Source organism: Babylonia areolata, chromosome 10 (assembly GCF_041734735.1).
Source record: "Babylonia areolata isolate BAREFJ2019XMU chromosome 10, ASM4173473v1, whole genome shotgun sequence".
Taxonomy (NCBI): Eukaryota; Metazoa; Mollusca; class Gastropoda; order Neogastropoda; family Buccinidae; genus Babylonia; species Babylonia areolata.
Genome location: NC_134885.1, coordinates 38,563,193 through 38,580,692, shown reverse-complemented (window position 1 = coordinate 38,580,692; position 17,500 = coordinate 38,563,193). Strand labels below are relative to the sequence as shown.

Sequence of the window (17,500 nt, the reverse complement as noted above, 5' to 3'; positions counted from 1 at the left end):
AACACAAACAGACAGAAGTGACTAGACTAGAACGTTCCCTCCCCCTTCCCCTTCCCCTTCCCCTCACACACACACCCCTTCACAAAACCCTGAAGAGATGCCACACAGGTTACACACGAATCTGTCCTCCGTGTCACGAAAGTCTCATCCTCCGCTGACGTTTCCACTGGGGATTATTTTCTGTCTCGGACTGTGATCCCCGCAGCTGTCATGACGGAGGCGTAGTGATTGAATCAGGGAGGGGAGTGGAGGGGGGTGGGGGGGGCGGGCGGGGGGGCGGCGGAGGGGGGGGGTTGGAGAGGGTGGGGGGAGACTAGGCTTGTGATCTCCCTTGCGAGATGCGAGCTATGAGGTGCTGACTTAAAAGAGAGAGAGAGAGAGAGAGAAACATGATTCGTTCAATGAACATGGGGAAAACGTCACTCATTCAATGAACATGACATGTGGAAACGTCCCTCATTGAATGAACATGTCGAAACGTCACTTACTCATTGAAAATTGTGGAAATGTCACTCATTGAATGAACATGTCGAAACGTCACTTACTCATTGAAAATTTTGGAAACGTCCCTCATTGAATGAACATGTCGAAACGTCACTTACTCATTGAAAATTTGTGGAAATGTCACTCACTGAATGAACAGTGTGGAAATGTCACTCATTGAATGAACATGTCGAAACGTCACTTACTGACTGAAAATTGTGGAAATGTCACTCATTGAATGAACTATGTGGAAACATCACTCATTGAATGAACAATGTGAAAATGTCACTCATTGAATGAACAATGTGAAAATGTCACTCATTGAATGAACTATGTGGAAACATCACTCATTGAATGAACAATGTGAAAATGTCACTCATTGAATGAACAATGTGGAAACGTCACTCATTGAATGAACCATGTGGAAACGTCACTCACTGAATGAATGAACAATTTGGAAGCGTCCATCATTGAATGGACATGGGGAAACATCACTCACTGAATGAACAATGTCAAAACGCTCCCTCATTGAATGAACAAGTAGAAATGTTACTCACTGAATGAACCCGTCGTAACGTCAATCATTGGAGTGGAGTGATGGCCTGGAGGTAACGCGTCCGCCTAGGAAGCGAGAGAATCTGAGCGCGCTGCTTCGAATCACGGCTCAGCCGCCGATATTTTCTCTCCCTCCACTAGACCTTGAGTGGTGGTCTGGACGCTAATCATAAACCGAGGTCCCGTGTGCAGCATGCACTTAGCGCGCGTAAAAGAACTCACGGCAACAAAAGGGTTGTTGCTGGCACAATTCTGTAGAAAAACCCACTTCGATAGGAAAAACAAATGAAACTGCACGCAGGAAAAATACAAAAAAATTGGGTGGCGCTGTAGTATAGCGACGCGCTCTCCCTGGGGAGGGCAGCCCGAATTTCACACAGAGAACTCTGTTGTGATAAAAAGAAATATAAATACAGATCATTGTATGAACATCTGGAAACGTCAATCATTTCATGAACATGTGGAAACGTCCCTTATCAAACGAACATATGGAAATGTCACTCACTGAATGAACATGTGTAAATGTGACTCACGGAATGAAACTGAAAGTGTAGAAACGTTCCTCACTGAATTAACACGTGGAATCAATGAACGGAAACACTCCTCATTAAATGAAAATGTGGAGACGCGCCTCTTTGTATGAACATGTACAAATATTATTCACTGAATAAACATGTGGAAACATCCCTCATTGAATGAACATGTAGAAGAATGCCGCATTAAATGAACATGTGGAAATGCCCCTCAATGAATAAACATGTGATGTTGCAATAAAATGTTCATTCGCTGAATGAGAATGGGATATAGCCAAGAATCAGTCCGTCAATGTTTAGTGTCATACAGAATCGGTCCTTCGGTGTGTAAGGAAAAGAACAAACATGCCATCAGACAAAATCAGTCCTTCAGTGTATAAAGTGTGGCATTTTATAGAACCGTTTCTCAAGTGTATAAAATGTGGCATAAAAAAAAGTAGCGCAACAGTGATTAACAGGAACACCTATGGTTGTGTTTTCCCATGTTGGGGTCGTATGTGTACATGCACATGACTGCTTACTGCACCAAAGCCGGTCAGTCTGATCGAATAACTCGTCAACACAGCAAGCCACGTCATCCCCTGTCAGTTTTCCATGTCTCAATAATAATAATAATAATAATAATAATAATAATAATGGATACTTATACAGCACACTATCCAGAAATATGCTCTAGGTGCTTTACAAAAACGCTTTGTTAACATAAAACATTACATCTATGTTACATACGCACACCAAAATATGACTACACACACACACACACACACACACACACACACACACACACACACACACACACACACACACACACACACACACTGCATACATACATTTTAACAATACATGTGTATCTAACAGCTACCCTAACACATACACACACATAGGCAGGCACAAACTTACATAAACGCACGCACACACAATACACATTCATATACATGCATGTAGTTATGTACACATACATATGTATACATACATAGTCAAGCACAGCTAACACAAAGGAAGTGGACCTGCCACAATTGAACTTACTGCTGAGGGAAAAGGTGAGTTTTGAGACGAGATTTAAAAGATGCGAGGGAATCAGAATGACGGAGGTTATCAGGGAGCTTGTTCCACGTCTTTGGCGATTTAAAAGAAAACGATCTGTGTCCATAGGTCTTACTTCTGACGTGAGGTATCCTGAGAAGTCGAGTATCAGAGGAAGAACGGAGCTGGCGAGACGGGGTATAGATATGGAGGAGTTCAGAAAGATACTTGGGGCCAGATCCATTGACTGCAGAAAAGGTCAGAGTGGATAGCTTATAGTCTATTCGATCAGAAACAGGCAACCAGTGGAGAGACTGAAGGAGAGGAGAAATATAGTCAAATTTAGAAGCTCTGCAAATGAGTCTGGCAGCGTTATTCTGAATTCGTTGGAGTCTGTCTAACAGATATTTGGGAAGGCCGGCCGAAAGAGAGTTGCAGTAATCCAATCTTGAGAGAACCAGAGAGCATACAAGTGTCTTGGTTGCATCGGTTGAGAAATAGTGGCGGATAAGGGGCAGTATTCAAGACACAAAAATCGCTTTGCTCTGAGACAAGTTAACTTCGATATGGTAGGGATCAGCGGGTGCCATTTACCTTGGAGGTGAAGTCATCATATTCAAGAACTGCACAGTGCACTCAGGCAGCCTACCCATCGTCAGTACAATCTTTCAAATCCCGGGGATTGCCTTCTGCATATGCTCTTTTACTTTTCACGGCACTACAGTACCTCCTCTTGATCACAAGGGTGGCAAACTTCAGAGTCTTATGGAACATTGTAGTTCTAATTGGTGGAAAAGCACTCAACCTAACGATATGCAAAGTGTAGGATGGTGTTCCACGTCTTGTAAAATGTTCCAAATATTTGTTTGTTGGAAATGAAATTTGTGTATTAGCTCTAAACTATCGAGAGTGTTAAACTTGTCCGTAAAAGTACGGCTTCTCCGCAAAGCGCGCCTTTTCCCTGAACAAAAAAACAACAACAAAACAAACAGGGTCCGACATGTTTTACATGTGCTTCATGGGCAGTCACCCTTGGCTGGTTAGTAGTAAAGGCAAACTTTGCATTCGGGCTTATAATAATAATAATGATGATAATAATAAAAATAATAATATTTATATGGCGCTGAATTTTGTGCAGAGGCAAATAATTATGAGCGCTTTCACACCAGTCATTCACACGCATGCACAACTCTAAAACTGAAGAAACTGAAGACAAGGAAGAGGTAGGGGAGGGACGCTATCCTGTGAAAAGGTGGGTTTTAAGGTCAGACTTGAAAGAGCTGAGTGCGGAGACCTGACGAAGCGAAAGAGGAAGTTCATTCCAAGTACAAGGACCAGAGACAGAGAAAGAACGGCGTCCAACAGTGGAGTGTTTGAATCTAGGTATGAGTAAACAGAGTGGATCCGAAGCCGATCGTAGAGAGGGAGATGGAGTGTAGAGGTGAAGGTAGCCACAAAGAAGAGGCGCGGGTAGTTCTAGTGTTCCTGAATACCAGATACTGCTTTCCTCAGACAGATTAACTCACTCAGTACGGCCAGTCCTCTCTTCTCCTCTACACAGACCCCTCGGATGTCCAGTGGGTGTCTGAATGACCCAATCTTTAGCTTCCGTCGTCAGAACTGTGGTATTCTTTGTCAACATTCACCTCTTCAGTATAAGAGCGTTCCGCTTGCAATATTTTGATGATGGTAATTGGGGTGAAACGCTGTTAACGTCGTCTCTTTCGCCGTTCGTATGGAAAGAGTTAACTTGCCTCGTATAGATCTGTACCCGCAGCTACACCTTTACCCGCAGGTACGATGGTTTCTGGAATACAATCCAGGTGATGCTAACTCTGTTAACACCCCCCTTCATCACTCAGTCACTCGAACGAAGAAATGAACCGAGTGGAAAAAAAAATCATCAACCAATTAATTCAGTTCGGTCAGATGAGTCAGAAAATTAACAGTCGTCTGGCTCTGGGTGCACCGTTATCTGTAATGAGGCCTGTTTTTCTTCCGGGGATCTCATCTCAAACAGACTGGCAATAATACGCGTCAGTGCTATAAGTATACAATTACCTGTAATGATATCTCGTTTCCTGTTTCGTTTAGTATGGACTGAACTGGCTGCTGTGTTCATGGGATTACGTCTGGGTAGTTAGCTGCAATGTTATGTCTTTATGAAGAAGATATGAAATCAGAACAGATTGACTGCAGTTTTTTGTTCAGCGGAAACAATGGCTGAAATAATCTGCATTCCGCCACTCTGAATCCAGGACCATCATTAAGGCCAAGCTGCAGAACAAGTGAAAGCAGCAGCATCCACGCCACAACAGACCAGACCCGTACTACCTGCTGACTCGTCGAGAGCAGGTAGCCATTTTCAGACTCAGGACAGGCCACAACCGCCTGAAACACCACCTATACACGAAACTCCGTATTGGCGACACAGAGCAGTGCCCCTGCAGGACAGGCAGATAGACAACAGAACATCTGCTGCAGTCCTGCCCGCTCCACCAAGCGCTCCGAGAGAAAACCTGGCCCGACCCAATCCCAGCGGCCCGGAAGCTCTACGGAGGACTGGAGGACCTGCGACGTACTGCCGCCTTCGTCGAGGAGACGGGGGAATCCATCTGATAAATGACGAACGAGACAACAACAACATCTGCATTGCTGGTGTTTCTGTGTTGTTCTGGGTGGCGGTACCAACCGATAAAGATACGCGAACATGACGGACGTAATGCTTCCTTGTTGAAAGCTTCGCACATGAACACAATAATTAGCTGTTTCTTGCTCTGTCTCTCTCGTCCTGTAAATCTTAAGAAAAAAAAATAGAGCAATGCAGCATGAGAGAGAGAGTGACAGACAGACAGAGACAAAGACACAAAGACAGAGACAGAGACAATTGCACTAAAGGAAGAGAGACAGACACGACACTTCCATGACAACACGCATGGCCGTTTCCTTTGCCAAAGTGAAACTGACTGTCATTCAGTACGCGTACGCACGCACTAACACACACACACACACACACACACACACACACACACACACACACACACACACACACACACTGATCTCTTTCCTCTATACGATCAGTTGTCAAAAGGTCTACAGTATGTGCCCAGTTATGGTTATCCACAATAATCACGTGTCTTTTTAAACTGGAAGAATTGTTCGTCCAGCTCTCAGGAACACAGCTACCTATAATGATGTCTCCAGTGCTGGTCTGTCTTAAGAGAAAAAAAAAAACTTGGCTGCAAGGTTTCTATTCAGAACGTGACTGGCATCTTAGGTTACACCCCACACAAGTCTGTGCTGTGGTGAGGAAAACCCGAAGTCTTCAAGCTGTCTGATTGCCCGTCTAGAGCAAAGTGACATACCTGAAACTGCCCTCCACCCCCACCCCCTCCCCAGCAATTCTTACCCCTCTCTCTCCCTCTCTGTATCTCGTTCTGTCTCCCTAAGTCTCCCAGTCTCAGTTGCTGTCTCTGTTTCTGTCTATGTCTGTCTGTCTTGATCTCTCTCTCTCTTTGTATCTCTGTCTCTGTCTCTCTCTGCGTCTCTCTGTCTCAGCCTTCTGTCTCCCTCGGTAGCAACCTGTCTCTGTCTGTCTATGTCTCTGTCTTTTTCTCTCTCTGTCTCTGCCTGTCTGTCTGTCTGTCTCTGTGTGTGTGTGTCTTTCTCTGTGCCTCTCTCTCAGTCTCTGCGGCAAATGCGACCAGCTCCGACGGGCGCAATAGCCGAATGGTTAAAGCGTTGGACTTTCAATCTGAGGGTCCCGGGTTCGAATCACGGTGACGGCGCCTGGTGGCTAAAGGGTGGAGATTTTTACGATCTCCCAGGTCAACATATGTGCAGACCTGCTAGTGCCTGAACCCCCTTCGTGTGTATATGCAAGCAGAAGATCAAATACGCACGTTAAAGATGTAATCCATGTCAGCGTTCGGTGGGCTATGGAAACAAGAATATACCCAGCATGCACACCCCAGAAAACGGAGTATGGCTGCCTACATGGCGGGGTAAAAACGGTCATACACGTAAAAGCCCACTCGTGTGCATACGAGTGAACGCAGAAGAAGAAGAAGCGACCAGCTCCGAACGTACAAGTCAGCGACAGTGAAGTGATGAACAAATGGTAACTGCTGGACCTTTGAAAACGAAAGTAGAAATAATAATGGGTGGTGTAAAATAAAGGGTACTTTAAAGATGAAGAGAAAACAACGTTTCCAGTCTTAGACACTTTATCAAACTACAGCGATGTGAGTTTTTAGCTGGGGGCATTGCTTCAGCTTTCCTGTGTCAGCTGCAATGAAGTGAGTTTTCTGGGGGTATCGTCAAGCACAGTCGACGTGGTAGTAGTAGTAGAATACAAGTCCTTGAGAGAGCAGTTCGTTTGCTAAATGTTACGTCGCAGTTTCTTGTTAATTTGAGGGACAACTTTGTCACAAGAAAATCAAGGAAGGAGTTAATGACGTTCCCATGACCCGTTTTCATGACTGCAATATACACGGACACACATCTCTCTCTCTCTCTCTCTCTCTCTCTCTCTCTCTCTCTCACACACACACACACACACACACACACACACACACACACACACACACACACACACACACACACACGCACACACACGCATAATGAAGATAAGTACTAGAGTCTTGTGCGTGGGCAAATCAAGACTATGATTTCTTTCATTCATTGCCACTGGAACACCCATTGTTGTCGAAATTTGTGATTTCAGTGTTTTGAAGCTGGCTGAAAACATACACAGCTCGCTGCTGTTTCTGCTATGTGAAATAACACGTGCACATTTTTATGATGTACTCACACACACAGACACACAGACACACACACACACACACACACACACACAGGGAGAGACTGAAAGAGGGGGAAAGAGAGATAGAGTGAGACAGAGACAGAAACAGAATGAGTGGAGAGAGAGAGACAGACAGACAGACAGACAGAGAGAGAATAATTAGGCACAGGGATTATATAACAATGTGTTGCGAACAAAGATTGGGGTTCATTGCTTCGTTACAATGCTCTCCCTTTGTCATCATCGTCCTCAAACCCGGCTTCAGAGTTCTAACAATCATGTCCTTTGATAAGTTTTGGTTTTGTTTCTTATCTTTGTCATGATTTTTAAACACAATCTGTAATCTTGTTAAAGCTAATCTATTCAGAAAGAAAGAAGAAAGATGAAGCTTGGCTGCAGCAGTGCTCTTTGAAAGCTTCCTTCCAGTATTTTGACTCGCGTGGCAGGACACCCTTCTTCCTGTTCCAGACAAACGGATCTCTTCAGTGTGCCAACAGTTTTAAAACACCTTCAAGATATTTGTTATATAAACTAATGGCATATGGGAATGGACGCAAAGCAGAGAAAGGTTAACAGACTTGTTAGTATACAGAGGATAGCTTGTTTGCTCTGGAGACTGTGATTTGAATGGCGTGTTACTTGGGTCGTCAACTTTGGCTGACACCGTGTTCTTACGATGTTCTGCATTCGTCCAAAAAACAAATAAAAACAACGTAGGTGTTAAACAACGATGTATGTATAACAACAGCCATAGCACGAGTAGTAATGATGGCGATGATGATGTTGACGATACACTCAATGTAACGCTGTAAATATAACGAAGGAAAAGAAAAAAGATGTAAATTGTACAATAATTGTATGGGTTGACGTGGCCGAATGGTTAAAGCGCTGAATTCTCGCCCGAGTTTCCCGAATCGAATTTCCGGTATGCGCCCCCTGGTGGGTAAAAGGTGGAGATGTTTTACGACCCCCCACGTCAACATGTCTGTGTGAGCGTGTGTGTGCGTTAAGTGAAACCTGACTGAATGACACAGGAAACGAATGATGTGCGCCTAAAGGCAGCTGTCAGTCGGCTCTACCCTGGTGGGCAGTCTGTTGTGCAAATGACTCCGTGTTTCTAAAGCACTCAGAGCTTGGTCTGTGACTGAGGACAGGCGCTACATAAGTATACATATCATCATCATCCTCATAAAAAAAAAAAATTCAAATAAAAAATAAGCTTCTAAATGTTATAAATCATTTCAAGTCCTCGTTTTGAAAATCATACAGGTTCCGACGTCAAAAATAGTCACTTTCATCATTTTATTTGATCTCTTGCCCTTGACAAACAAACCTTCACAACTGGTGCTAAGGTTATTTAGTGTGACCGGCACACAGAGCAAGCACAGTGAAATCAACGTTCTTCCCTTGAGGTCATGAACGGCAGAGCATGTCATACGTGTTTCAACTTCTCCCGGCTGCCCTCATGTGAAGGAAAGGAACGAGAGACAAATCTCCAGAATGCAGATAAATGAAAGGTTAACAGGTTGTCTACATGTCAGTCAAGTTTAAGTGAAAAGCCGCACTCGTATACGCAGGGTCAGTTAAGTATCGTTGAGAGAAAGACTGGTAGGAAGACAGAGGCTCACTTGCATTAGGGAAATGCTGGTCTGTTTTCTGCCTTTCTGCCTTTCTGTCTCTGTCTCTGTCTGTCTGTCTGTCTGTCTCTCTCTCTCTCTCTCTCTCTCTCTCTCTCTCTCTCTCTAGCTCACTCGCTCAGTTGCCCGCTCTCTTTGTGTGACAAACATTCTTCTGGGAGAATAGTTCTAAAAAATAAAAAAGTGTTTTGATGAAAAAAGAGGGGCTTTCAGCACAAAGGCATTTGACTCAAAGGTTTTAAATATAACAGTGTTGGAAATGAGAAAAGCCTTGGACGATCAATGGAAATAAGCTTTTGTCTCAGAGGAGAATTCTCTTTCAGGCGCTAGTTTTCAACGGGTAAAAAAGAAAGACAAAAAAGACCGAACTCCTCTGTAGCTCTGCAAGGCTGAGTTGGGCCAAACAGATTCCAAACATCACCCATCCCTCTTCAGTTTCCATTTCTCAAGGAGGCGTCAGACAAACCCATATGCGCTACACCACATCTGCTAGGTTGATGACTGACCAACAGCGTTACGAACACGATTAATCAGGTCTTGACTGCATGCATATACACTTATGTACCTACCAGAGTAGACTTCTTCAACAGAATTTTGCCAGAAGACAATCCCTTGGTTGCTGTTTGTTCTTTTTCAGTGGACTAAGTGTGACCCAACACTCAGCTTATATCACAGATTGACATAAGTTTACATTTGGGCCAACAGCAAAGTGAGAGCTGTATTATCAATGGTTTCTCCAGTCAATGGGGAACCATTTACAGCTTAGTCTATTGTGAAGGACTATGTCTCTCAAACTAGGAGGCAAAATTGCACTGGCTCTTAATGCTGCAGCCTTGTGGGCTAGTTGGCCTTTGGGAACCATCCCAACGCCGACTGTCCTAAAACCCTCTTGGCAGAGAGAGTGGGGATGTAACTTGGGCAAGACACTCTCCACTATAATCAAATTCTAGCCCAAATAGTCGGAACAGCAGTTGCCTCCTCTGCTGTTCTGATGGTCATAGTCGGACACGACTGACTATATATATATATATATATATATATATATATATATATATATATATATATATATATATATATATATAAGTGTGAACTGCACACGGAAACTCGGTTTTTCGTCTCATCCGAATGACTAGATGCTCCGAGTCAAACTTGGAAGAAAGGGCGAGAGCGAGAACCAAACCCAGACCCTTAGGGATGCTATATTGGCAGATGAGAGTCCTAACCATTCTGCCACTATCACCTATCTCTGGGGATGGTACACTAGTTTCCAGCACCTCTCCACATAAACAAATCTCCTGGTCCTCACCACACAAACTAGACAGCAGTTTTCTGAAGGTCGTTGATCCTTTCACGATGTTTCCCTTCTCAGTCACTGGGCTTCATTGGATCTTTATTTTTGCCTTTCATCTGTGTGTTTTCCTGTTGTTTATCGATCAGTCCCTTCCGTCGGTTTTCCGTTCAAGTTATTCTGTGTGTGGCGAACTGGGGCGTTTGGACATCTAGGCCAAGATGGCAAATATGTAGCCGGACCCCAAAGAGTTATGTGTTTCACAATCCAAACTTGCATCAATCTGCCTAGCTTTTAAATGTGTGTGGGTGTGATGTACACGGGACGTCTGTTGTACTTATAAATCTCTCTTTGTTTGTTTTTTATTCTTATTTTATCGTAATTCGATCTTGTATGATCTTGTATGTTTATGACCCACCCCGTCCGTTGCTGACAGGGGGGGGGGGGGGGGGGGAGACAGAGTGGCGGAATAACAGTGTGAACATCTGATTCCCTTCTCATTGCTCCATCATGGTGCGCACCAGACCTTACAGACCCACTGACTGGTGATGAGTTTCCTTCCTCACAGTCTGCTGCACCTGCTTCATTCTCATCCGTCCAGAAAAAAAGATGAAGACAAAGAAGAAGAAGAAGACAACGACGACGACGACGACGAAGAAGAAGAAGACTGATTGATTGATTCATTGTTGAAATGATTACTTGATTCCAGAAAAGAAGAAGAAGAAGATTGATTGACTAATTAATTGATCCATTGCTTTAATACTTGATTCTAGAAAATATGACGAAGAAGAAGAATGTTGATTGATGGATTGATTGATTGATCGATTGTTTACTTGACTGGTTTAATCATCAAAGGGTAAATAATCAGACATAATAAAATCTTCTCTTTTTTTTCTTTTTTTATACAGTTCAGTCCAGTTAACGAAACAAAAATCTTTTTTTACGTCTTGGACGATAAAAATGCAAATAAACTTTTATCTCGGACAGACCAGCCACATTAAGACAAAATAAGAACTGAAAGAGAAGAAGAAGAACAAGAACAACAACAACAACAACAACAACAAGAGGAAGACGAAGAAGAAGAACAAGAAGAACAACAACAACAAGAACGAGCAAAGGAAACAACTTAGAGGGGAATTAGAAGAGAGAGAACAGCAGGAAGGAAGAGAAAAGAAGAAGAAAAGAAGAGAAGAGGACAAAAGAAGAATAGCAAGCAAGCAAGCAAGAAAGAAAAAGAAAGTCACAAAGAAACCCTGACCATCACATAGGGAGACCGGATGGCAGTGATACACGGGTGTACGGACACTGGTGATCATTTCCACGGCTTGGACTGAAGCATTTCTAATTGGATTCTTTATCCTCGGGTTTGCCACACGGCGGAAATGATTTGGCGAGATAAACAAGTTTTGGAAAATGGATTAGCTTGGAGGGGGGAAAAAAATGGATTGGTCTGGGAAATGGATTAGTTTGCAAGGTATAGACGTTGTACTTGAACTGCATTACATGTTTTTTTGGTTTTTTGTTTTTTTCTTTTTTCTTTTGTTCTTTTTCTTGTTGTTTGTTTTGTTTTGTCTATGTTGTTTTACTTTTTTTTTCTTTTTTTTTTTTTTGTCGTTGTTTTAGGTCGTCTTCTTGTTTCTTTTGTTCTTGTTCTAATTGTAACTGTTTTTTGGTGTTTTTTTTTGTTTTTTGTTTTGTTTTGTTTTGTTTTTTTGTTTTGTTTTGTTTTTGTTTTTTTGTTTTTTGTTTTGTTTTGTTTTTTTGTTCTTGTTGTTTTTTTGTTGTTTTTTTGTTGTTGTTTTACTCAGTCTTTCTTCTTGCTGTTTCTTATCATTCATCATGTCTTTTTTCTTCTTCTCCTTCTCTAAAAAGGAGTGTGTGTGTGTGTGTGTGTGTGTGTGTGTGTGTGTGTGTGTGTGTGTGTGTGTGTGTTTGCGTGTTTGCGTGTTTGCGTGCGTGCGCACGCACACACTTATGTATGTTACAAAGTAATAATTGTTATTTTCACTATCTGGATATTTGTAAATGGCATATTCCAGTTGATCGACTCAATCGTTTCTTTTCTTCTATTTTTTTTCTGTTGATTTTTTTTTCCTTCATGTTTTGTTGTTGTTGTTGTTGTTCTCGTTAACTGGGCAAAATTGTGCATAGTTCTTGACTCATTAAAGGTTCAATCAATCAATCAGTCCATCAGTCAATCTTCTTCTTCTTTTTCTTCTTCTTCTTTTCCTTCTATTACTACTACTACTACTACTACTACTGCTGCTGCTGCTGCTGCTGCTGCTGCTGCTTCCCCTTTCTTATTCTCCTTCTTCCTTCTTCTCTTTTCTTATCATCCTTTCTTCTATTTCTCGCTCATCCATCTTCGTTCCCTCTCCCTTTCAACTTCTTCGTCTTTTTTTTCTTCTTCTCTCTCTATATATATATATTTCCCCTTCTTCTTTTTTCTGTTTCTGTGTGTTTTGTGTATTGCTTATCCTCACTGCACTCATCCTCACTGTACTCATCCTCACGGCACCCATCCTCACTGCACTCATCCTCACTGCACTCATCCTCACTCATCCTCAATGCACTCATCCTCACTGCACTCATCCTCACTGCACTCATCCTCGCTCATCCTCAATGCACTCACCCATCCTCACTGCACTCATCCTCACTGCACTCATCCTCACTCATCCTCACTGCACTCACCCATCCTCACTGCACTCATCCTCACCCATCCTCACTGCACCCATCCTCACTGTACTCATCCTCACCCATCCTCACTGCACTCATCCTCACTGCACTCATCCTCACCCAACTTCACTGCACTCATCCTCACCCATCCTCACTGCACTCATCCTCACCCAACCTCACTGCACTCATCCTCACCCATCCTCACTGCACTCATTCTCACTGCACTCCACTCCGCTTCACGCAGTTACTCTCTCTCTTGTCTCTTTCTCTGTCTGTCTCTGTCTCTTTTTCTCTGTCTGTCTCTATCTTTGTCTGCCTGTCTGTCTCTGTCTCTTTTCTCTGTCTGTCTTTATCTTTGTCTGTCTCTGTCTGTCTCTGTCTCATTTTCTCTGTCTGTCTCTATCTTTGTCTCCACTATAAATACGTAAATATACGTTAGCAAGTTATTTTGGTTTGTTTAGGATAACTGTCATTGGAAGTGTTACCCCCTATCCCCACAACCGCTTGTCTGGAGGGCTTTCATGTTGAGCGCTCAATAGAATATGTCAGTGTCAGTGTCAGTCTCTCTCTCTCTCTCTCTCTCTCTCTCTCTCTCTCTCTCTCTCTCGCCCTCTCTCGCGCGTATTTTTTTCCCCATCATCTGCACCATTTCAATGGCATTACTCCCACGCCGCTCATTTAGATTCCCCCACACACGGCCACACCCGGGTTCGTCCGTCACAGTTCCAACGTCGGCAGTCTGCAGGGAACCATCGATGTTAGGTCGCCAGGACGCCACACATCAGAGGAGACCCTGCAGTGCTGCTGAGTCACTTCGGTGGTGTTCAGTGGTGCCTGTTCTGATTCAACGTACTTAGGACACCACCTACTAAGCCCCCTACTAACGACAATAATGGCTTAGTCGCGGAGCCAGACTGAGTGAGCGTCCCTCCCAGAGTGGAGACCGCCACCGCGTCCCTCCAACAACAGCCCCCCATGAATCTGCCGACACTGAAGACATTGACAGGACTGTCGAAACTGAGGTCACCATGAGAGCAGGGCATGAAAGGGCACAGACTTTTGAGACTGTTTTGTTTATGTTGATGATGATGAAGGATGACGATGACGATGACGATGTTGCTATGGAGGTCCATTTTGGTTTGGGACACACCCAAAGACGCATCCTTGAAGTGGATGACACTCGACTGTGTGGTCCCAGTCTCCCCATTTAAGCCCACAGCACACTCAACTCTGGGTAGGAGCCGGCCACGGGCCGAAAAACCCACCTCCGCTGGGATTCGAACCCGCTTCCTCCCAGCCGTCAGTCCGCGACGCTAACCACTTCGCCACGGCGGCTGGTTTCTCGCGCGTATTTATGTGTGTGTGTGATGTAAGTGTGTTGGTGCTTGTGTGTGTATGTGTGTGTGTGTGTGTGTGTGTGCGCGCGCGCGCGCGCAAGCGTGCATACGTGAGCCTAACCCATTAGCAGACATACATTTTGGGGAATACCCGTTACTGACCTTATGCGCAATCTTGTTGATGGGTCAACGATGTGGAGTGAAAACACACCAACCTCTTTCTTTTTTCTTTTTTTTTTAGGAGGGAGGCAACGCTATGGTCTGTGTGCTAACAGGGATATATAGGACAGATGAAGATCAAAGCTTCAGTAATTGATTCGTCAGGTAACAAAGAATTCTTCTGTCTATATGACACGAAGTTCGCGGAATTTGGAACACATCGTGGAAGGGTGTGGAAGGGTAGGTAGTGTCGAAGGGAAAGGGGTCGACAATGACAATGATAGCACTCTGTTTCTGCGTTTGTTGTGTCTTCGTTAGAGAAAAGCTTTTTGTTTGTTTGTTTTTTTTTTTTCTATGAGTGCTCTTTTCATGGTTGCATAAATGATGGATTTGCGTTATCTAATTATGGGTCGTCGCGCGCGCGCGCACGCACTCGGGTGTGAATATATATATATATATATATATATATATATATATATATATATATATATATATATATATATATACATATGTGTGTGTGTGTGTGTGTGTGTGTGTGTGTGTGTGTGTGTGTGTGTGTGTGTGTCCACGTTTGGCTGTTGGTGACAGAGAGAGAGAGAGAAAAAAAGAGAGAGAGAAAGAGACAGGCAGACAGACAGGCAGATAGACAGACGAAGTCAGAGACAGAGCCAGGGGGAAGAAAATATACATAAGAAAAGATACAAGAAAAAGAAAACAACAAACAGACAGACAGACAGATAGATAGACAGGCAGATACAGACAGAGACAAAGAATAAGAGAGAAAAGAAAGAAAAAAACAAACCTGCCCAGACATGGTTTTGTGCTTGTGCGTTGGTGTCTGAAGAGTGTGAAACTTTTCTTCTTCTTTTTTTTCCACGTATTCCAATGAATTATTTTGAAACAGAGTGACAGTGGCGCGTTCTCAATGCAAAACAGAAGCATGCCTTGTGGATGTACAGTCCCACATTGAAAGAAGATAGTACGAGCTGTAGTATTACAATTGTGAAATTGCGAGGTTGGCAGGAAAAAAAAAAAGAAACAAAAAATATTTCATAATTTTTTTTTTTTTTTGCGTGTGCGTGTGGGTGTACGACTGGTAGTAGTAGTAGCAGACAAGAGTGAGGGGGGGGTGGGGGGGGGGGGGCGGAGGAGGGCGAGGAGGAGGAGAGGTGGTGATTGGTGAGGTTGAGGAGGGGAGAGACTTAAGACTCCTGCGAAGAAAGCAACGTCTCTCATGCCTCCCATCCCATTACAGTTAGAACCGCAAATCGCCGGCCTGATGAAAATTGGACAAATGTCGTAACCCGCTGTCTAGGGTCTTGATAGCAAGGAGGGGTAGGGTGGGTGTGTGTGGGGGTCGGGGGGGGGGGGGAGCGGGGGGGGGGGGAGTTCGCTAAAGGAGATAGCGGTGCAAATTGTCCTCCTCTTTCCCTTCAGAAAGTTGGGAGGATCGGGGATAATGACATCGACCACCGTGTGGAAGAGGAGGGGACAGGGTTTTGCGGAAGAGAGTGATTATCATTAGCAGGGCGGTTCAGGGTGGGGGGGGGGATACCTTGGGAGAACATGAATACAGTTCACACGGTTCAAAAAGAATGATTTTTAAAAATTTTTAATTCATCATAAACATGCTGTGTACAATGCATTGCATGTCGAGATATTTCGTAATACAAGCACACCAAAAAACAGTTCCCAAAGTAGGTTAATAAAATAAAATAAAATAAATAAATAGGTAAACAGACGTTCAAAAGTTCACAACAAATCATATAATGCACAATGTGGACCACTGAAAAACCATGAAACACACACACACACACACACACACACACACACGCGCGCGCGCGCGCGCGCGCACACACGCACACACGCACACACACACACACACACACACACACACACACACACACACACACACACACACAAGCAACAACAAAAAACAAAAACAAAAAACATACGTTTACACAAGCTTATTCCTCTCCTTTGTCTCCATCAATCTCCGCACCACCTTTCCCCCATCCTCTCTCTCTCGCGAGCCCCCACAACTACAAAAGATATGATTGTGCACCCATATGAATCAGTATGTCTGTCCTTACGTGCCCGAGTATCTTCAACAGAGAAGTCAAATTGAGGACCCAGCGGGCATTTTTCCACAATAATTATTTTCTCTTTCAAATAAGACCAACGCTTTATAAGTACTTTCTCCAGCTATGTTAGTTGTTTTTTGTTTTTTTTATGCGGCCTGACATTAGAAAGAATTTCAACTTCAACGGTTTTTCATAATAGTTTAAAGATTAACATTCTTTGGGGTGAATCAGATGACGATCAGTTTACCTTGCTGAGAATTCCATGATAAATAAAGAATGAATGAATGAATCTTTATTTTCCAACGGTGAAGATATTAGCACTTTGGCCGACTTACACATCTGCCGTTGTTCTAAGAGACACACAAACATGTACGCATATAAATGTAGTTATACTGAATACTTAATACATGTATAATGTACGAGTATAACACGGCGTCAAACTGAGAGACACAACATCGCTCACATCTGTACGGAACGGAAGCGAGTAACACACACACGCACACGCGCACACACACACACACACACACACACACACACACACACACACACACACACACACACCAAGGGAAAAACAACAACAAAACCCTAGCATGAATGCTACACATGAATGATTGAAGTGAAATTAACACAGAAAAGTAACGATAAAATTTTAAACACAGATCTGACACAAGCCTGACATTGTATCCTTTATGCCACCCATCCAGATGATTTGCGTTTTCTTTGTATTTAGGAACAAGGCCGAAGCATGGCAAAACTGAATTATCATGTTGTTGTTGTTTTCTGATGGGGTATTACCAACAATACTTACGAATGAATAAATGAATGAACGAACGATTGAAGGAAGGAAGGAAGGAAGGAATTCTCTCTCTCTCTCTCTCTCTCTCTCTCTCTCTCTCTCTCTCACACACACACACACACACA

At 43.5% G+C, this 17,500-nt stretch overlaps 2 protein-coding genes across 4 annotated transcripts in view; both read left to right on the top strand.

Annotated features, from left to right (window-relative positions):
• The window catches only part of LOC143286993 (uncharacterized), a 227,919-nt gene that overhangs the window by 155,047 nt on the left and 55,372 nt on the right, over positions 1 to 17,500 (top strand). The gene's annotated exons all lie outside the window — the stretch shown is intronic.
• The window catches only part of LOC143286992 (uncharacterized), a 107,811-nt gene that overhangs the window by 76,531 nt on the left and 13,780 nt on the right, over positions 1 to 17,500 (top strand). The gene's annotated exons all lie outside the window — the stretch shown is intronic.